At 42.8% G+C, this 23645-nt stretch overlaps 1 long non-coding RNA gene across 2 annotated transcripts in view; it reads right to left on the reverse strand.

Moving 5' to 3' along the window:
• The window catches only part of LOC141088897 (uncharacterized), a 56262-nt gene extending 55188 nt beyond the window's left edge, over window positions 1-1074 (reverse strand). For both annotated transcript variants that reach the window (XR_012232097.1, XR_012232096.1), the window contains exon 1: window positions 856-1074. This is a non-coding gene — a long non-coding RNA (uncharacterized lncRNA). The remainder of the gene's footprint in view (window positions 1-855) is intronic.
• Between the last annotated feature and the right edge of the window lie 22571 nt (window positions 1075-23645).

A 23645-nucleotide genomic window follows, 5' to 3' on the forward strand; every position in this document is an offset into this window, starting at 1 on the left:
TGTATGAGGTATATGGAGTAGAGCCGTGTGTGTACGAGGTGTACGGAGCGGACCAGCATGTGTATGAGGTGTCCTGAGAATAGCCGTGTGTGTATGAGGTGTATGTAGCGCAGCCACGTGTGTACGAGGTGAGGAGAGCCATGTGTGTACAAAGTGTATGGACCAGAGCCGTGTGTGTACAAAGTGTATGGAGCACAGCCATGTGTGTACGAAGCAGAGCCGTGTGTGTACGAAGTGTATGGAGCGTAGCCGTGTGTGTACGAAGCGGAGCTGCATGTGTACGAGGTGTACGGAGAGAAGCCTTGTGTGGATGAAGTGTACGCAACGGAGCTGCGTGTGTATGAGGTGTACAGAACGGAGCCGCATGTGTACGCGGTGTATGGAGAGAAGCCGCATGTATGCAAACTGTATGGAGCGGAGCCGCGCTTGTACGAGGTGAACGGAGTGGAGCCGAATATGTACAAGGTGTACAGAGAGGAGCCATGTGTTTATGAAGTGTACCGAGTGGAACCGTGTGTGTATAAGGTGGACGGAGCGGAGCCGCGTGTGTACGAGGTGTACGGAGCGGAGCCGCATGTGTATGAGGTGGACGGAGAGGAGCCTTGTGTGCAGGGAGCAGAGCCATGCTTGTACGATGTGTATGGAGCGGTGTCAAATTAGTACTATAGGTTCTATGGAACTCGGTGGCATGGGTCAGAGAAGACAAACACAGTATATGTTCAAAGGTTCAGTATTGTATTGTAGCAACAGGTCTCAGTACTATGCAGATGTAGTTCATGGTATTACAGTAAACAGGCTTCAGTATTGCACGGTATGTAGATATAAGTTCTGGCAACAGGTAAAGTCTGTACGAACCAACTGGCGAGAGTCTGAGGTCCAGGCGCACACAGTCCTAAGGTCCTGAGACTGGACCGGGCTCCAAGCGGAGAGCAGGCAGCAGAGATGACAGAGGCAGAGCAGATCTGGACAGGAGAGGCGGTCAGGCAGGACAGCAGGTAAGTAACAAATGGGGAATCCCGAGGCTTAGAAGAAGCAGGCAGAATGCAAGTTCTACAAGCTTGGCAGCAGCTGAAGATCCAGATACACAAGCACAGGTATAATGTGCAGAGTCCCTTTAGTACACAGCAGGCAGGAAACAGGAAAAGTCAAACAGGAACAAGATGGCCCCTTGTGAAGCTACTCACTCCATCTTTGATAAGGGCAAAATTAAGGGCAAAGTCAAGCAGAACAGAAACATGGCTCAGAACCTCACAAGCGGAGCCGTGCGTGTACGAGGTGTACGGAGCGTAGCTGCGCATGTAAGAGGTGTACGGAGCAAAGATGTGCGTGTATTTTGGCATGGGGAGCCCATTTGAAAGTTCAAACTGGGGCCCATAACTTTATAGTTACGCCACTGAATGTAGCAGTATTTTTCATTTTTTCAATGAAATTTACAAAATTTATTTTTTTGAAGGACCTATCCAGGTATGAAGTGACTTTGGGGTCCTATATATTGTAAAACCCCAAACATGATACCATTTTAAAAACAGCACCCCCTGACATATTGAAAACTTCTGTCAGATAGTTTATTTACCCTTCAGGTGATTTTCAGGAATTAATGCAACGTGACATGACAGGAATGATAAAGTGTATTTTTACCACTTAAATGTCGCTAACTTCTGAACTGACCGCTATTGCCGGGAGACTCTAAGGCCGCTATTTGGCCATGAACTACTATGGCAAACATCAGGACCTCACAATCATGATCTCGGTGTTTCAATTAGATTAAACCGGATGCCCCACAATCTATTAACCATTTATTTGATGTAGTCACTTTTTACAGCAGCAACTCAGGGGTTAAACAGATGTGGATGGTGCCAACACTGATTGTTTGTGATACAGCAAGTTGTGTACAGCAGCTGGATTGTCACCTCTATGGGGATGGGATTCTCTTATATCTTAGGTCAGTAAAAAGACATATTAGCTGTCATTAAGGGGTTAAAATCAGCCAGCAGATCAGCTGTCTGTTTCATCTTTGCTGGTTTTTGAATGAAGGAGGACCTCACACAATTTTTTTACCAGTAAAGGCAAATCAAACAGCTGTGTGCTAATATTAATAGATTGTGAACCTTTATGGATATTGGCCTATTCGCAGAATATTAACATTAGCCCCAGCCGTTGGCTTTCCCTCAGCTGGGATGAAAGTTATGGGGGAACCCACTAGAGATGAGCGAACTTGTTTTGAAAGCGTTCACAATCTCAAATTCAGCACAAATGTTGCACATTAGGATTTGTGTTCGGATTCCCGAACATTTTCCTCAAAATGGGCAAAATTCTGCCAAAGTTCATTAAATGATCAAGTTTCCGATAATGGTTTTATTATGACTTTGGCTAGGATAGGGGTGCTGTATGATGAGCGGGAGAGCCATGTTTGATGTGGGGAAGAGGTTGGTAAATGTCAGAGTAGCGGTGGACTGTATTTTTTTTAACTTAATACTGTATGTGGAGATACTGGCAGACAATCAGGGCGAAGAAACCATTCACAACATCCAGACACCAGAGCTTCTGTCATTGGCTGCTGAAGTCACATGTCCCTCACCATATAAAAAGCGTACATGTTGTTTTTGTGCCATTTTGTTAGTGTATTAGCACAGAGAGGCTGCTCCTGCTGCTGCCAGTAGTCAGATAGATAGACGGTTTATTGTCAAGCTAGTTCAGGTACATAGAACCCTGTGTCAAATCAATCTTCCAGCATCTAAATAGTTTGTGCTAATAGTGTGGTGCAGCCAGGAGTCCACATTTGAAAATCTAAGTCATTTGTGCTTATAAACCGGTGCAGCCAGGAGTCCACATTTGACAATCTAATTTATTTGCGCTAATAGTGTGGTGCAGACAGGAGTCCACATTTGAGAATTCAAATTGTTTGTGCTAATAGTTTGGTGCAGCCAGGAGTCCATATTTGAGAACCTAAATAATTAATGTAAATTGTGTGGTGCCGCCAGGAGTCCACAATTTGAGAATCTAAATAATTTCTCCTAATAGTGTGGTGCAGCCAATAGTTCATATTTCAGAATCTAAATCGCTTGTGCTAATAGTGTGGTGGATCCAGGAGTCCACATTTTAGAATCAAAATAATTTGACCTAAGAGTGTGGTTCAGCCAGGATTCTACATTTAAGAATCTTAATTCTTTCTTCTAAAGCATGGCCCAGCCTAGAATACACATTTCAGTGTCTAAATAATTTATGCTAATAGTATGGACCATACTAATAGTGTAGACTTGAAACCAGGCCACATTTCAGAATCTAAATTTTTTCTGCTGATAGTGTGGTTTAGTCAAGAGTCCACATTTCAGAATTTAAATCCTTTGTGGTAATTGTGTTTCCCATCCAAAGGTTCACATTTCAACATCTAAATCTTCTGTGCTAATTCTGTTGTCCAGTCACACTATGTCAGCAAATGAATACAGATTGTTAATTTACTGAAAGGTGTGGGTCTAGAGTTGTGAAACACCTTGTTAAAAGAGGGGAAGGGTGTATACAACATGAGTGGGAAAAGTAGAGGTCATGGTAGAAGTAGTAATAGGCTTGGTGTTCATGTGCATGTGGGGTAGTTGGTAATGTTACTGAAGGCTTTAATGAACAAACACCGGCTCAACCTATGCAAAGACAACTGACAACTTCTGTTATTGGATGGGCTACTCGACTCCCTTCCTTTGGCAGCCACACAGCGGTACACCTTGTAGATGAGGGCCAGAAAGAGTATGTGCTCCAGTGAATGGCAAGCACTGCATCTAAAAGGTGACACCCCAATTAGCCTTGTTCACCCTGTGTCACAACTCTCCAACAGCCCAACTGACCCAGAGTACAAATAGTATAATTAGACAGCATGGATGCATGAGACAAGGCCTGAAATAGGGCCTGGACCAGCATTTCTAGCTTAAACATTGATTGGTAACAGATGGATGAGTGACAGGTGTAGGCATGGTGCTATGAGATTCTGGCCAAATTCAGGAAACACACATGAAGGAGACCCAACTTGGAGCCCAAACATTTCCAAAAATTATGGTTAGACACCAGGAAAAATGGCATCAATTGACTCATAGTAGAAATTTTGAAATGGCACAGCAGCAGACAGGCATGGACCATTCATGAGCTAGGATCTGAGCTATCATTTACAGCTTTGAATTTAGGTTCAAATTAAGAGGTGAGTGAGGGACTGGTGAAGGCCTTCTGTGCTGGGAGCTCTGATATCTCATGCAACAAGACAAACTGCTTTTCTGCTCAGCCACACTCAAGTGGCACAAATATCAGCTTTGTAGTCTATTATTGTTTAAAATATGTAAGGATAGTAACACAGGCAGTGCTGGCCTGCCTGTCTGGGAGCTGTACTTCTACAGGCAACACACATGATGGAGACCCAACATCATGAAGGAGACCCAACAGTTCCAAAAATTAGTAGCAGACACCACTAAAGTGGAATCAATTTCTCCCAGAGTAGAAATAGTATAATAGAACTCTGACACCCCTTCCACTACAGACAAAGGTATGACAAAATGCAATAACGCAAGATCAATGCAGCACATTAAAAACTACACTATTGGGTAGTCTGCCCAGTGCCCAGTCTGTGACTGGGGTGAAAAAGTCATTGGAGTTGCATGACTTGTTCATCTTGATGAAAGTTAAGTGGTCTACACTTTCAGGAAACACACAGATACTCTTATCCATCAGGACACCACCAGCAGCACTGAAGACATGATCTGAGCGAACCCTCACCTACTGTATTCTCACCCTTCCTTTGTAGACTGTGACACCCAACAGGCAGGGTCTTCTCTCCTCCACTACCAGTTGGTGCCTTGTATTGTTTAAGATTATTGTATTGTTTTTATTGTGTATTCCCATTTTCACATGTAAAGTGCCATGGAATAATTGGCTCTGTAACAATAAATAGTAACAATATCATTGTGCAGCTGCTAAAGAAAGGGAGTCGAGTAGTCTGTCCAGTAGCAGAAGTTGTCAAAATGCTCGCAGTTATACTATTTCTACTCTGGGGAAATTGATGCCACTTTAGTTGTGTGTCAATAATTTTTTGAAAAGTAGAGACTCTGAGTTGGGTCTCCATCTAAAGGGTTGACTGAAGGAGAAGCGGTATCAGAGCCCCATTATATTATTTCTACTCTGGAGAAATAGATGCAACTTTAGTGGTGTCTTTTAGTAAATGTTTGGTCTCCTAGTTGGGTCTGATTCATATTCGTTGCCTATAGCAGTAGGGTTCCCAGACAGACAGGCCTGCACTTACTTTCAGTCAATACCTGTGCTACTATTGTTAAATTATTCTATCAATAGTAGTCTTTGAAATTGATTTTTGTGCCACCTGAGTGTAGCTGAGAAGAAAAGCAGTTTGAACTGTTGCATGAGGTATCAGGGCTCACAGCTCAGCAGGCCTACACCGGTCACTCACCACCTCTTTATTTAACTGGATCTTAAATTCAAAGCTGTAAATACTGGCACAGACCCTCTGTCATGCATGGCTCTTGCCTGACTACTGCTGTGCCATTATAACATTTCTACTGTGGGTCAATTAATGCTACTTTTCATGGTGTCTGCCCCGAACTTTTTTAAATGTTTGGGCTCCAAGTTCGGTCTCCTTCATATGTGTTACCTGAACCTGTAGGACTCTCAGACTGCCAGGCCTGCTTTTACTTTCAGTCAACTACCTGTGTTAGTATCCTTACATTTTTCTACTAATAGCAGTCTGCAAAACTAATGCTTGAGCGTCCTGAGAATGGCTGAGCTGAAAAGCAGATTAAGGCCTGTTTCACACATCAGTTTTTTCTGTCAGTTGTAATCCGCCAAAATGGAGGAAAACAGATCCGCCTGTGTACGGACATCAATGCATGCCACCAGACCGTTTTTTTGACGGATCCGGTGAAGGAAGAAATTTAAAGGAACCGCTGTCTGGGGAGGAGAGAGAGAATTTTTCAGCCGCCAGAACAGAGTTCAGGGTTAAATTTGCGACCGAGGCAAGTCCTCCGGGCATGCGCAATGTAAAATGCTGATCCGGCTGCCCGAAAAAGCGTTGCATTGTCCATCCAGGCATATGTCGGCAGTAGAGTTGAGCGACTTTTGCTTTTTTAGGGTCGCGTTTCGTTTCGTGAAACCCGACTTTTCCAAAAGTCGGGTCGAGCAAGATCGTCCGATTATAGGGAAAAGTCGGGGTCGTCCCGAAACACGAAACCCAATGTAAGTCAATGGGGAATAAAAGTCGGCAGTGAGAGGAGGACAGGAAACACACCTACAGTGCCCATTTGAATGCCAAAAGCATCAATTCTTCTTACTTAAGCTTGTCAACCTTAATTAACTTCATAATACAAGTTACGCACTGAAAAATGGGGGTTATTTGGCTAAATTTGTGGGGGGGGAGGGCTGGCTGCAGGTTTTCATGTGCCCTGGGCGAAAGAGCGCCCCTTTAACACATACCACAACTCATCATGCTCCGATACGGCAGAGAAATAGCGGTATAGTACAATGAAAAATACCTCACTTTTTACATCTCATGACGAGGCCCATCTATTTCTCCATACAAAATCAATGGTCCCATATAATGTTTGAAACAGTATATGATGAGCTCCACATAATGCTACAGTATATGTTGGTCCCCATGGACGAAGCTCCACTGTCTTATGGGCCCAAATAATGCTCCAAACATAATGGGCCCCATTTCTAATGCTCTAGTGTATAATGGGCACTGTAAATGCTGCTCCAGTGTCTGATGTCCACCTTTGGAATGTTCCAGTGTATGGTGGGCCCCATCTATCATTCTCCAGAGTATAGTGCTCCCCAAAAATTGCTGTCCCAACATAGAAAACAATCAAATAAGTCTCCTCGCTAGGGAATCCCTGTACTTGTCTGGACAGGTGCTGTAGCTTGCTTAACAGCTCGCCAGCCGTTCTCACGCCCAGTATGGATTGCACGTGATTGCACAAAGGTTAGAAAGGGTACCGTATCCCTGGATAACATGTATGGATAGCGTACACATTCAAAATATATGTCTATACAGCATGAGGCAGGCTCAGACGGTGTTAGGCCCAGTATGGATTGCACGTGATTGCACAAAGGTTAGAAAGGGTACCGTATCCCCGGATAACATGTATGGATAGCGTACACATTCAAAATATATGTCTATACAGCATGAGGCAGGCTCAGACGGTGTTAGGCCCAGTATGGATTGCACGTCATTGCACAAAGGTTAGAAGGGGTACCGTATCCCTGGATAACATGTATGGATAGCGTACACATTCAAAATATATGTCTATACAGCATGAGGCAGGCTCAGACGGTGTTAGGCCCAGTATGGATTGCACGTCATTGCACAAAGGTTAGAAAGGGTACCGTATCCCCGGATAACATGTATGGATAGCGTACACTTTCAAAATATATGTCTATACAGCATGAGGCAGGCTCAGACGGTGTTAGGCCCAGTTTGGATTGCACGTCATTGCACAAAGGTTAGAAGGGGTACCGTATCCCCGGATAACATGTATGGATAGCGTACACATTCAAAATATATGTCTATACAGCATGAGGCAGGCTCAGACGGTGTTAGGCCCAGTATGGATTGCACGTCATTGCACAAAGGTTAGAAGGGGTACCGTATCCCCGGATAACATGTATGGATAGCGTACACATTCAAAATATATGTCTATACAGCATGAGGCAGGCTCAGACGGTGTTAGGCCCAGTATGGATTGCATGTCATTGCACAAAGGTTAGAAAGGGTACCGTATCCCTGGATAACATGTATGGATAGCGTACACATTCAAAATATATGTCTATACAGCATGAGGCAGGCTCAGACGGTGTTAGGCCCAGTATGGATTGCACGTCATTGCACAAAGGTTAGAAAGGGTACCGTATCCCTGGATAACATGTATGGATAGCGTACACATTCAAAATATATGTCTATACAGCATGAGGCAGGCTCAGACGGTGTTAGGCCCAGTATGGATTGCACGTCATTGCACAAAGGTTAGAAGGGGTACCGTATCCCCGGATAACATGTATGGATAGCGTACACATTCAAAATATATGTCTATACAGCATGAGGCAGGCTCAGACGGTGTTAGGCCCAGTATGGATTGCAAGTCATTGCACAAAGGTTAGAAGGGGTACCGTATCCCCGGATAAAAGGAATGGATAGCGCACACATTCAAAATATATGTCTATACAGCATGAGGCAGGCTCAGACGGTGTTAGGCCCAGTATGGATTGCACGTCATTGCACAAAGGTTAGAAGGGGTACCGTATCCCCGGATAACATGTATGGATAGCGTACACATTCAAAATATATGTCTATACAGCATGAGGCAGGCTCAGACGGTGTTAGGCCCAGTATGGATTGCACGTCATTGCACAAAGGTTAGAAGGGGTACCGTATCCCCGGATAACATGTATGGATAGCGTACACATTCAAAATATATGTCTATACAGCATGAGGCAGGCTCAGACGGTGTTAGGCCCAGTATGGATTGCACGTCATTGCACAAAGGTTAGAAAGGGTACCGTATCCCTGGATAACATGTATGGATAGCGTACACATTCAAAATATATGTCTATACAGCATGAGGCAGGCTCAGACGGTGTTAGGCCCAGTATGGATTGCACGTCATTGCACAAAGGTTAGAAGGGGTACCGTATCCCCGGATAACATGTATGGATAGCGTACACATTCAAAATATATGTCTATACAGCATGAGGCAGGCTCAGACGGTGTTAGGCCCAGTATGGATTGCACGTCATTGCACAAAGGTTAGAAAGGGTACCGTATCCCCGGATAACATGTATGGATAGCGTACACATTCAAAATATATGTCTATACAGCATGAGGCAGGCTCAGACGGTGTTAGGCCCAGTATGGATTGCACGTCATTGCACAAAGGTTAGAAAGGGTACCGTATCCCTGGATAACATGTATGGATAGCGTACACATTCAAAATATATGTCTATACAGCATGAGGCAGGCTCAGACGGTGTTAGGCCCAGTATGGATTGCACGTCATTGCACAAAGGTTAGAAGGGGTTCCGTATCCCCGGATAACATGTATGGATAGCGTACACATTCAAAATATATGTCTATACAGCATGAGGCAGGCTCAGACGGTGTTAGGCCCAGTATGGATTGCACGTCATTGCACAAAGGTTAGAAGGGGTACCGTATCCCCGGATAACATGTATGGATAGCGTACACATTCAAAATATATGTCTATACAGCATGAGGCAGGCTCAGACGGTGTTAGGCCCAGTATGGATTGCACGTCATTGCACAAAGGTTAGAAGGGGTACCGTATCCCCGGATAACATGTATGGATAGCGTACACATTCAAAATATATGTCTATACAGCATGAGGCAGGCTCAGACGGTGTTAGGCCCAGTATGGATTGCACGTCATTGCACAAAGGTTAGAAAGGGTACCGTATCCCTGGATAACATGTATGGATAGCGTACACATTCAAAATATATGTCTATACAGCATGAGGCAGGCTCAGACGGTGTTAGGCCCAGTATGGATTGCACGTCATTGCACAAAGGTTAGAAAGGGTACCGTATCCCTGGATAACATGTATGGATAGCGTACACATTCAAAATATATGTCTATACAGCATGAGGCAGGCTCAGACGGTGTCAGGCACAGTATGGATTTGACGGCCCAGATTACACAGCGGAGGAGCAGGGAGAGGTAAAGATTGCAAATGCTGGGGCCCTGGCCAAGCAAGGGGGGCCCACTCGTGGGCGTCGGTACTGGCACTGGGCCCCTCATAGTACAGCGGTGTGTCTGACGGCGGGTGTGCACCACCACCGTTAGAGACACTTGATTGCACTATGAGGGACCCTGTGCGATGGCACAGCTGCCTGTGACCAAAGTGACGAGAGGATAATGGAGATTTTGAATCTCTGCGTACACTTGTGGACAATGGACACTTGTGGATTGTGTGCGGCCCACTGATATCTGAGCGCTATGTGACACGCTCGATGGCACAGCTGCCTGTGACCAAAGTGACGAGAGGATAATGGAGATTTTGAATCTCTGTGTACACTTTTGGACACTGGACACTTGTGGATTGTGTGCGGCCCACTGATATCTGAGCGCTATGTGACACGCTCGATGGCACAGCTGCCTGTGACCAAAGTGACGAGAGGATAATGGAGATTTTGAATCTCTGCGTACACTTGTGGACAGTGGACACTTGTGGATTGTGTGCGGCCCACTGATATCTGAGCGCTATGTGACACGCTCGATGGCACAGCTGCCTGTGACCAAAGTGACGAGAGGATAATGGAGATTTTGAATCTCTGCGTACACTCTTGGACAGTGGACACTTGTGGATTGTGTGCAGCCCACTGATATCTGAGCGCTATGTGACACGCTCGATGGCACAGCTGCCTGTGACCAAAGTGACGAGAGTATAATGGAGATTTTGAATCTCTGCGTACACTTGTGGACAGTGGACACTTGTGGATTGTGTGCGGCCCACTGATATCTGAGCGCTATGTGACACGCTCGATGGCACAGCTGCCTGTGACCAAAGTGACGAGAGGATAATGGAGATTTTGAATCTCTGCGTACACTTGTGGACAGTGGACACTTGTGGATTGTGTGCGGCCCACTGATATCTGAGTGCTATGTGACATGCTCGATGGCACAGCTGCCTGTGACCAAAGTAACGAGAGGATAATGGAGATTTTGAATCTCTGCGTACACTTTTGGACACTGGACACTTGTGGATTGTGTGCGGCCCACTGATATCTGAGCGCTATGTGACACGCTCGATGGCACAGCTGCCTGTGACCAAAGTGACGAGAGGATAATGGAGATTTTGAATCTCTGCGTACACTTTTGGACACTGGACACTTGTGGATTGTGTGCGGCCCACTGATATCTGAGCGCTATGTGACACGCTCGATGGCACAGCTGCCTGTGACCAAAGTGACGAGAGGATAATGGAGATTTTGAATCTCTGCGTACACTTGTGGACAGTGGACACTTGTGGATTGTGTGCGGCCCACTGATATCTGAGCGCTGTGTGACACACTCGATGGCACAGCTGCCTGTGACCAAAGTGACGAGAGGATAATGGAGATTTTGAATCTCTGCGTACACTTGTGGACAGTGGACACTTGTGGATTGTGTGCGGCCCACTGATATCTGAGCGCTATGTGACACGCTCGATGGCACAGCTGCCTGTGACCAAAGTGACGAGAGGATGATGGAGATTTTGAATCTCTGCGTACACTTTTGGACACTGGACACTTGTGGATTGTGTGCGGCCCACTGATATCTGAGCGCTATGTGACACGCTCGATGGCACAGCTGCCTGTGACCAAAGTGACGATAGGATAATGGAGATTTTGAATCTCTGCGTACACTTGTGGACAGTGGACACTTGTGGATTGTGTGCGGCCCACTGATATCTGAGCGCTATGTGACACGCTCGATGGCACAGCTGCCTGTGACCAAAGTGACGAGAGGATAATGGAGATTTTGAATCTCTGCGTACACTTTTGGACACTGGACACTTGTGGATTGTGTGCGGCCCACTGATATCTGAGCACTATGTGACACGCTCGATGGCACAGCTGCCTGTGACCAAAGTGACGAGAGGATAATGGAGATTTTGAATCTCTGCGTACACTTTTGGACACTGGACACTTGTGGATTGTGTGCGGCCCACTGATATCTGAGCGCTATGTGACACGCTCGATGGCACAGCTGCCTGTGACCAAAGTGACGATAGGATAATGGAGATTTTGAATCTCTGCGTACACTTGTGGACAGTGGACACTTGTGGATTGTGTGCGGCCCACTGATATCTGAGCGCTATGTGACACGCTCGATGGCACAGCTGCCTGTGACCAAAGTGACGAGAGGATGATGGAGATTTTGAATCTCTGCGTACACTTTTGGACACTGGACACTTGTGGATTGTGTGCGGCCCACTGATATCTGAGCGCTATGTGACACGCTCGATGGCACAGCTGCCTGTGACCAAAGTGACGATAGGATAATGGAGATTTTGAATCTCTGCGTACACTTGTGGACAGTGGACACTTGTGGATTGTGTGCGGCCCACTGATATCTGAGCGCTATGTGACACGCTCGATGGCACAGCTGCCTGTGACCAAAGTGACGAGAGGATAATGGAGATTTTGAATCTCTGCGTACACTTTTGGACACTGGACACTTGTGGATTGTGTGCGGCCCACTGATATCTGAGCGCTATGTGACACTCTCGATGGCACAGCTGCCTGTGACCAAAGTGACGAGAGGATAAGGGAGATTGGATTGCTTTTAAAAAAGCAGTTTGCGGAGCAGTGGGTAAACAGCAATGCCAGCGTGTCAGGAAGCCTTAGAAGGCAGCCCAACAACCAACACCACTGATACACCACAATATAGCCTCCCCTTGCACTGCACACACAGTGACTTGTGTGTTGTGCAGGCCAAATCGCTAGCAGCAGAAGCAGTTTTTTTGTCTTCTTCCCTGCCTAACGCTCTCCCTACAGAATCAGCAGCAACCTCTCCCTTTACTAAGATCGGCAGAAGTAAGATGGCGGTCGGCGTGCACGCCCTTTTATACCTCCTGTGACGCCCACCAAAGCAAGCCAATCACTTGCATGCCCTTCTGAAAGATGGTGGTGACCCGTGCCTATGTCATCACGTTGTCCACAGTGTCCGTGGATTCTGATTGGCTGAAAAAGAGCGCAAAACAAACTTTTGAAACGCGACTTTGGCGCGTAAGTCGCCGACCTCGTGGCCGACCTCATCCTAGGGTCGGGTTTCGTTTCATGAAACCCGACTTTGCCAAAAGTCGGCGACTTTTGAATTTTTTCGACCCGTTTCGCTCAACTCTAGTCGGCAGATGCCAAAATTTTGGCGGATCCGCTAAAAAACGGCCATCCGTCAAGATCCGCCGGTAATGCAACTCAATGGGAAAAAAAACGGATCTGCCAAGCAAAATGGCAGATCCGTTTTTTTGCAAAGCGGCGGATTTTTACTGATGGTAACATACGGATGTGTGAAACAGGCCTAAGCTGTTGCTTTAGGTATCAGGGCTTCCAGCACAGCAGGCCAACACCGATGCCTCACTCATCTCATCTTAATTTGAATTTAAATTCAAGGCTGTAACATCTGTCCCAGACCCTGATATCTCATGCATGACCCATGGTTAACTGCTGTTGGGCCATTATTAAATTTATATTGTGGGTGAATTGATCAGTAAACTACTTGTGTTACTATCCTTACATTTTTCTACCATTAGTAGTCTACGAAACTGATGTTTGTAACACCTGAGTGTGGCTGAGCATAAAAGCAGTTTGAGCTGTTACATGAGGTATCAGGACTCCCAGCACAGCTGGTCCCTCACCCACATTTTCATTTGAACTTTAATTCAAAGCTGTAAATGATGGCCCAGATCCCTACTTATAAATGGCTCTTGCCTGACTGCTGCTGTGCCATTATAGCATTTGCATTGTGGGACAAATGTCATAACTTTTCCTGTGTCTGCCCCAAATATTTGGAAATATTTGGGATCCAGGTAGGGTCTCTTTCATGTGCGTTGCTTGAATTTAGCAGGGCTGTCAGAGCACCAGGCCTACACCTGTCACTCATCCACCTGTCAGTGATTAATATTTAATCCATCAATGCTGGTGCAAGCCCAGTCCCAAGCACTGTCCCAATCATCTATGCTACACAATTATTCTATTTGTACTCTGGGTCCATTGATGCCACTTTTCAAGGTGTCTGCAACCAATTTGAGCTATTTTGGCAGCTTTTGGCCCCCCTGAAGGTGTTGTCTATGCTTTGGATTTGCCTTCCATAGAATGAAATGGGGCTCGGATATGTTTGGCGAACTGTTCGGCTAACATCAGGACGTTCGCCAATCTGAACCGAGCCTTGAAAGGTTAGCTCATCTCTAGACTCCACGCCGTTTTTTTAATTTATTTTTATCATTCAGTACAGTAAGATGACCTGAGTTCATAGCAGCTGTTTCGCTTGATTTGGAAGTGCCAGTACTAGACTGATGAATGACCACCCACTCGGCTCTCTGGCATTCATTTGTCCAGCACTCAAACTACTGTTAAGCCCAGTGGCTATGAATTTAGGTAATCTTACCGAGTTCACAGCTACTGGGTCTTCCGGCAGCTGTAAGACTCAGAAACCTGATGGAACACTTTGAGGGACATTTTAAGGATACTGGAGTTTCCAGCTGCTGAAAAACCTGGAGGCTCTGAACTAAGGTTACTTTATTTGTTAATAAAGTACAAACTTATAGCCAATCACAGCCATTGTTTCTCACACTGTCACACAGACGTCAGCCAGGGGAAAACGAGATTGTCGAGCCACAATTCATTTGAATGGGGTCCGGGTTCGATTTCTGGTACCATTCTGGTACCCAAACCAAACTTTGTTAAAATGTTTGTCCAAACCTGCGGAACCCCAACATCCATGGGTTTGGCCATCACTATTCAGGAAAAACCTCATTTGATGCATAGATTGGCATTTGAGTCACAAAAGTATCTGCATTAAATCTGTCACATGTGAACATACCATTTAAACCACTAGGATCCTAGCTTATGATCCTACTATATGATGAGAGATTATAAGAAGTTAATTCTATAGTTACTTGGTTAATAGCTCAGTCTTCATTTATAGTGTCTATATTTAATTTATGTATGTTTAGAGTTTACTATAGAAAATGCAAATATATGCAATATTAATGAAATGTTGCTTATTCAAAAATGACTTTAATTGTATTAATTAAAAGTCTTGTCAAGGATGAGGATACTTATATATTGTGGTTGATAAGAATATGACTACTAATACATGCATTTTGTGCCTGAAATATCCTGCTCGCTAATGAATTCACCAGAGATTCTAGCATCGACATTGGCATCTAAATGCTAATTGAATTGCAAACTGGTTTCAATTAACTAACTAGCCAATTTAAAAATAATTAATTATATACAAAATTAGCAAGTACACACAAAGATTTCAGGACGACAAAAATGAAAGAAAGAGAAAGAGAGAGAAAAAGAGTCAAAGCTATTTCTCTGCAATATGATTGCAGTACAGGGAGCTCAGAACAATTTGTGATATTTCTCATATGTAGCAGAATATTTAACCTGGTAATTAAAGACATTTTATTGTGCAGTCAACGACAATGAAAAAAGGAAAAAAAAAGTTGCTCTTTATCACTATGAATTAATTCTGTGGTGTTTGCAAAACAACAAACTCAAAGTAATATGCAGCGTTTGCTGAGAGTGGCATTTTCTAGAATGGAAAAAATGCTGAAGCTGTTTCAAAGATTCAGTAATTGTCGTGAGTCTCAACCGTGGTATAAAAATATATGATTTAACTGAACTCTGTGGACGTTAGAAGCTGATTGTATCTGTAGTGGTAGATACTGAAAAGCAGCGACTGCTGGAATCATAAAAAAATAAAAGCCAGATACAGTACAAGGAGAAATAATTGACAAGTTGCAAAAGAAGGCTAAATCTCAAGGTAGTATTATGAATCCTTGCTGTCCGGATCTTCAAGTCCCTTTTACTGTCCCTCTTCCCAACTTGCTACTGGTTGAAGTACTGTGTAGAGATGACCATATGGATCCACAGGTGATGGAGCTATTTGTTGGGAAATTTGCAGAGCCACATAAATTCAAGCACTTTGACATTTGATTCACAATTTGCAAATAAAATAATAAATTGTCCAAAAACATTTCCCACAATGCTGAAGTATCAGTGAGTGGGTTATTGTTGTTTTCTGTGGCCATATTTGATTCCCCATAATGCCTTGCAGTAGTGACATCTAGTGGATTATCCTACTTTTTGCATTTTTGGTCAGTATCTGGGCCATCACAAAGCAGCGGATCCCAGCACAGGACTGGCAGTATATACAGCAGTCAGTTTCCATCTCCAGATTCCACTGGGTGAGTTGAATATATGTATCATATTGAAATCTCTCTCTTGTACTGATGCTTACATTAATTTATCTGCACAAATCAAAGCTCTGGCAAAAATGCAGCAAACCTAGGAATTCAAATTTCAAATAATCTGCTCATCTCTATGACTGTACCTAACTTGTACAGATTTTGGTGCAATTGATATAACAGTTTTCAATCAATCCAAAAATGCACAGCACCCAGGATACTCCGTCACAAAAACTTTATTGATACCAATGTACACTAGGGTGGTCCTTAATGCAAGCAAGAAATTATATTATACATTTTTTGATGGGGCACCCTCTAAAATTATTCATTTTGGTAAAAAACTAAATAAACCACAAACCTTTAAAAAAAATTTCCATTGTACCGGTCCCTTCCAATCAAGATATACAGTTGTCTTAATATATCTTTTTAAAAATTAACAATTATAATTGGCAATTACAAATCATGTCTGTTTTTCAACAAAAACAGTTACTTTTGTTGCCTGACAGTTACATACTTTTTTGGTAGTGTCACTTATTATTTGCAGTCAATGAGTGTCTTTTTCATTCTCTCTCCATATGAATCTTGTTGCTCCTTGACTACCAGCAGCATAAATTATTTATGTTCTTCATTTACTGTGTATAACTTATGATCTTCTAGTGTTCTTGTCATATCCATAGCCCTAGTAGCTCGACATGAGACAAGTTTTCTAAACCTACGTTCCATTCCTCCTCCTTCTTCAGACTATCAGAACGTTTAGTTTTGTTTTCTTTGTTTTTCTTCAGCTTTTCAAATTCTTTGAAGAGACCATACACTTTTTCAATCACAGGCTTTTCAGTCTTGTTGAGATGGCTGCCTTTTGCCCAGACATCAAGAACATCATTAGCTGCTAATCTAACTGCACCACAAACTGTCTGTTTAGTCACTTTTTTGTAGTAGTAGAACAGTGCTATAACCTCTCTTTTGGATGGCAGGTTAGTTGAAGATAAACTGCTATCAGACATTTGACCAATAAGCCACAAGTTGGTTTTGCTTCTGGTTGTTGGCTTGGGCATACTGCAGTGCTAGCTGCTATGTTTGATTTTTCATTTTTGTAACACCTTTAAAGGGATTATGGTGTACAGGAACTGATGTGAACAAAATTAGACAGTGCTTTTCAGAAAGATACATTAATCCTCTCAGAGATATATTGTCGTGGCAACTTGGGGGAGGACAGACGACAGAATTTATTGGATCACTTAGCTGAAAAAGGAGATTTTTATTAATGTCAGGCTATATTAATGAGAATTTGCATCATCCTGCCACAACCAGATCTTTTAAACAAGGTGCAAATGGAACTCGGCTATGGCAAAAATCGCAAAAATCCAGAAAGTTTGTTGGTAGGTAAGGACCCCAAAATCTGTGTGCATCTGGCTGAATTATTTTCTGCATTTCTAGTTTACATGCAGAAACAGAATCAAGGAGTGCCGACAGAAGAATTCACACTTTCAAACTAAGGACCACCCTGAGGTACACACAGGAAAAAGATCATGCAACATTTTGGACACGCAGGACCTTTATCAAGTCCTTAAAAAGGTATGCATAACAACACTACACAGACAAATTACTATTTATAGTTAAGGTCCCGTTACATTTAGCGATGCACCAGCGATCCCGACAACGAAATGACCCGGTCAGGATCGCTGGTGCATCGCTAAATGGTCGCTAATGAGCTTCCAAACAGGCAGATCTCACCAGCGATGCAGCAGCGGTCAGCGGTCATTACTCACCTGTCAGATGGCAGCTCTGATGACTACTTCTTCCCACGTCCATGGAGTCGCTCGTCAGCACCAGCAGGAAGCCAACGATGAGAAATGGACCAGGACGATCTCACGCGATCAACAATAGCCAGAGGGGGAGCCGGTCGGAGGTAAGTGTCACATGTAGCGATATCGCTACCGATATCACTGTTGCGTCACAAAATCGGTGACGCTTTAGTGATATCGCTAGCAATATCGCTATGTGTAAAAGGCCCTTTAGTCAATTGTAGACCACTCCCCTTAGTCCCTACTCCTGTTTGTCCAACCTCAGTTACAATAGAGACAGTACATAACAACAAATGCAGATAAAATACAAGTTAAAAACAATGATATGAAGTCATCAAATGTCACTGATGGAATATTTATCAAAGGCTGGACAGTTTTATATAGAAATCCTCAACAAAAATAACCTAGCGTATGTGTATTTATAAGGCTAATAATATATACACTTTTTTTTGTCCCTCAGACATTAGAATAAAGCACACCACAAAATTCCACCTCAGTCAATAGGAGTTAGAGTGCTGTTTTCTTTCATACATTCAGGGGCATAAGAAGAGACAATTGGTCTCACAGCATCAAACAGACGCTAGGAATGGATTAATCTTTTTTTGAAAAGGCACTATAATCGCTGATAGGTTACCTCCATTGCATGTATACAACACTGCAAACTAATGCAATGCCCCATTGGAATGTCATCACGGAAGACACAGCGGCTCCCATCACAATCCCAAGAGCCAATCAGCAGGAGAAAAGGGTGTGATGTCACAGCTGGCCTCAACACTTGATCCCTGTGGTCATGTGCCTTACTTGAAATCAGCAGTGACATGATGACAGCATCTTCCAGAATCTTCCACAGTGACATCACAAGGTCCTAGTCACAAGGTAAAATCATTAGGACGGCAGGGTAAAAGGAGGACACTACTCCTCACACACATCACACATTTGGGGGACAATTACAAAATTATTAATATTATTATTTATTACTATAGCGCCATTTATTCCATGGGAGATTATATGGGAGATAGTGTCATCTGTTGCTAGACATCTAGATTCAGCAGGATATAAGGAAAGGATCCATATATTTCTAGGTAGGCTATGTTAAGCATTAGTGATGAGTGAGTATAATTGTTGCTCGAGTTTTCCCGAGCATGCTCGGATGTCCTCTGAGCATTTTGGCGTGCTCGGAGATTAACTTTTTGTTGACGCAGCTGCATGATTTGCAGGTGCTATACAGACTGAATACATGTGTGAATTCCCTAACAAACAAGTAACCCCCACATGTATTCAGGCTGTCCAACAGCTGCAAATCATGCGGCTACATTGACACAAACTAAATCTCCGAGCATGCCGAAATACACAGAGGACACCCGAGCATGCTCGGGAAAAGCCGAGTAATGAGTGTACTCGCTCATCACTATTAAGTATAAATAAAGACAATCACTATCAATAATTAAATTGAGGTCAAAGAGGAAACATATTTTAGTAAAATTAATCACACTGGGGTGAGAGAATAAGGATGAAGAAATATAACTTTCACCATATAATGCTTTCCCACACATGCTTTCATATAGATTGACATAGCTACTTCCCTCTTATTGCAACTGTTTAAAGATACTTTAACATTTATTTTCGAACAACACTAAACTCTATAAATAATACCTATGTCTTGAATCACCAAACAAAGAGGGTGTGGGAATGGAGCCACAATGACTATAACACTAGAATATGGACAGGTATAAAAACATCATACTCACACTACAGGCCCCACTCATTGTTATTCAACCTAGAATCGAATATATGGACATAGATTGTTAGATGAAGGAAAGGACATTAAACTCATTATTCAACCCATTGGAGCTCATAGTGTATAACTTTTGAATCCACATCATCTCCTTTTTCTCCCACAAGTAACCCGATCCCCTCTTCATCTGAAAGGTGGTACATGACCAATGACTTGAAATCTTGGTTGACTAACAGTCAATTTATGTTGTTCAATTCTATTTTTTACAAGTTGTCTTGCTTCACCTAAATATTGAAATACCACAGGGGCAAGTAATAAGGTAGATGGCAAAATCAATGTTACAAGTATAGAAATCCTTAATAAAACCCTTTTTTCATGTTTGGGGGAGTCTAAAACACCTTGACAATATTATTGCAATTGCAACAGGAAAGGAAGGGAAAAGTACTCTTCTTTGGTTGTGATAAAAAGTAAACCTTTTTTGAGGATTTCTAGACACCAAGGCTGCCCTTACCAATTCTTCCTGTGGAGATTTAACCCTACAAAAAGTCAAGATGAGGGGATTCCTGAATTACTCTAACCCTGAATGGGAATCACTCACTATACATAAGCCAGTATTTCTGTAGAACCTGGCCAATGTCCTGACTGTGAGGATAACAATCAAAGACAAATGTCAAACGTTTATTCCCTTCACTTCTCTCAATGTTTGATATATATAGGATATGATAGAAGTGGCTGTTTCTAAATCTGTAGGATATCCCCTTGTTCAGAATCTATGGACCATCTCACTTTGTCTAATATTCCTCTTGCAAGGAACAGACATAATTTTATTTATCCTTTTGAATTGGCTATTTGGAAGGGATTTTACTATTGACGTTTGGTGGAAGCTGTCATACCGTAAAAGGGAGTTCCTGTCTGTGCTCTTGGTATATAGGTCAGTTGTCAAGTCAATGATGTACACTAATGTATTCAAGAAGCTCAGTTCTACAGACCATTGCAAATTTTACTGTATCATGTTTGGAGTTAAGTTCCTCAAGGAATTCATGCAATGATGACTCATCTTCAGTCCATATGGTGAAGATGTCTTCTACTGTATGTATCACAGCCAGATTCTACAAAAAAGTTGGATGATCTGGCTGTGATACACAAAGGATTCCTCAAACTCTGCCAAGAAGAGATTAGCATATGTGGGAGCCACATTGGTCCCCAGAGCATCCTTAACCCCTTTGCCCCCAAGGGTGATTTGCATACTAATGACCAGGCCAATTTTTACAATTCTGACCACTGTCCCTTTATGAAGTAATAAATCTTAAACACTTCCATGGATCCCAGTTATTCTGACACTGTTTTGTCTTTGATATGACTTGCCTTTATTTGTGAAAAAACAGAAATTTGTTGAAAATTTTTCAGTTTTCCAAATTTGAATTATCACGCCCTTAAAACAAAGAAATATGTCATACAAAATAGTTAATAAATAATATTTCCCACATGTCTACTTTACATCAGCACAATTTTGGGCCCAAAATTTTTTTGATAGGAAGTTATAAGGGTTAAAAGTTGACCAGCGATTTCTCATTTTTACAACACCATTTTTTTATGGACCACAGCATATTTGAAGTCACTTTGAGGAGTCTATTTGATAAAAAATACCCAAAAGTGACACCATTCTAAAAACTGCAACCCTGAAGGTGCTCAAAACCACATTTAAGAAGTTAATTAACCTTTCAGGTGCTTCACAGGAATATTTTTGGAATGTTTAAAAAATGAACATTTAACTTTTTTCACAAAAAATTTACTTCAGATACAATTTGTTTTATTTTACCAAGTGTAACAGGAGAAATTTGACCCCAAAAGTTGTACAATTTGTCCTGAGTACGCTGATACCCCATCCCTCCGTGAACGCGGCTGATCGCGTATGACATACTATTCTGTTCATGGGAATTAAGTCCCAGGGCACATGGATGGAATAATACGTTCAATGTCAGGAAGGGGTTAAATAAGAAATAATTTTTATACAAAATAATTTTGAGTAGAGAAAGTATAAAATATTGTTGTTTTTCTGACATAGTTGACCTCATTAGTGTGGTTTGTATTGCCTCCATCTCACTTTCATGATTAATCAATATGTATAAGCTACATACATCAGAGGCTGGAGACTGGAAAGACCCCTGCCTGTATATGTTAATTGCCAATCTTGGTCAAACAGTCCACTGTGTATTTAACATAGAACTTTATACTTATTTAAAACTCCCGTAGAATGTCATCAGGGAAGGAGGTTTAAGAGCTAAAAATATACTGCATTCCTGCGACAATGGGCCTGCAAGGAATATTCTCTAGCCCCATATGGATCTTTGGGAGCATGTACAGCACAGGTGTAATATGGTTCTCTTGATCCAATTATTTATAAAGGTTATAATCAATGACACCAAGGGCACGGGCCTTCTGTACAATACTCCAAATCTCCTCCAGTATCCCTATTAGGGTTTCATAAAGGCCATGAATAATATTAGGGGGCTTGACAAAAATGTTGCATGAATTTTTTCTTGTGTATACATTGGTATCAATAATTTTTTTGTGAAAGAGGATCCTCGGAACTTTGTATTTCTGAATTGGCTGCATTTTTAAAACTTTGTGTAGGGTTGTACCAAGTTAGCATGAACTACGGAGTGGTGCATGGAATATACTTTGACAGATAAAGCAGTTTTCTTCAGAAAAATAGAGAAAGAGAAATGGCATAAGAGAAATAATGTGAGCAATTTTACTAAAATAATTGTTGCATTTTTATACCAGCAATGCAAACTTGTTGAAAAGTGGGTGTGATTCAGTGGAGAGGGGCTGAGAGTGGCCAACAAATTCATCATAATTTACTTTCTTGCATGGAGTGCATTTCCTACTCTAGACCATAGCTCTAAATTCATTATGAGGTCCATGCTTCACAACATATTTGGTGTTGGTATATCTTACTCCACGGAACCATCATCAAGTCTGCCTATAAAATTATAATCTTGTTGAATCATGGCCTTTTTGTGCTCATGTACAATATAAATGCATACAGAAATGTCATATGTAATCACTCTGTAACGAAACAACTTCCAGAATAATACCAATAAGCAACAATCTTGCTTCATGGTATACTTCTTAGGCTAGGGACATGCGACTGCATTTTTTCTCATCCGGCACAATCAAACCCTTTATGCTGCTGCCACTATGATCAGAGTTTTATCAGAGTATGGTCACAATTTGATATGATTCTCTCAGAGAAGAGGGAAATGCTGACATTTTGGAGAAAAAAAGTCTCCAACTTCTCCAATTTGCCAATCTGTGAATATCAGACTGTACCCAGATGTCAAATAAGTGCAATCTGAATATTGAATCAAACGAGGGCATTGTGTGATTCTTTTATTCTTTTTCCTTGTTGTCAGGGTCCTGTTAGCGCCGGCATGCAGCCTCCGCAGAGCAGGGACTCACCCGAACTGTAGGGGGGCCCGGGATCAGGTACGGTCGGAAAGCTCAGACAAACAGGACCTGTGGACGCTGAAGTTTAGCAAGCAGTGAAGGACCTACGGTCATGTGACTACAAGTGGCGGGGCTCAGCGTCCTGCTGCCATAGATCGGCAGGACACAACTACAGGAATGTTCAAAGTAAGGCAAACGGGGGTCATACACAGAGATAGCAGTAAAGTAATGGGATGAGACAGAACGGATAGTCAGGGCCAAGCAGAGGTCAAAACCAAACAGACATAGAAGGTACCAAGCAGAATCCAACAATCAATATCCAGAGAACAGACCGAATCAAATCCAAAGTATCAGGCAACCAGAACACAGCACAAACACACTCAGGGGTCAACACACTCTGCCAAGGGTGAAAGTATAACTGACGGGGATTGGAGCTTCCTAAGGCTATAAGAAGCCTTCCCAGAACCAAGGAGAGGCCACAATAATAAGCCCCAGGTGTGCTGGTAAGAGTCTGCACTGAGATCATAACATTAACCCCAGAAGTGCAGGTCCACCAGCACTGGTTCCAGACCTTAACCCAAAGCGTGCGGGTCCAACCAGCACTGAGATCATGACACTTGTACTGACAGAGTCCAAGGAAAAAGTTGAACATGTGAATCGCCCCAAAGAATAACATTCGTCTGAGTGTGATATGATCA

This window comes from Dendrobates tinctorius, unplaced genomic scaffold (genome assembly GCF_039654945.1).
Source record: "Dendrobates tinctorius isolate UK_male_01 unplaced genomic scaffold, ASM3965494v1 ptg000042l, whole genome shotgun sequence".
Lineage (NCBI taxonomy): Eukaryota > Metazoa > Chordata > Amphibia > Anura > Dendrobatidae > Dendrobates > Dendrobates tinctorius.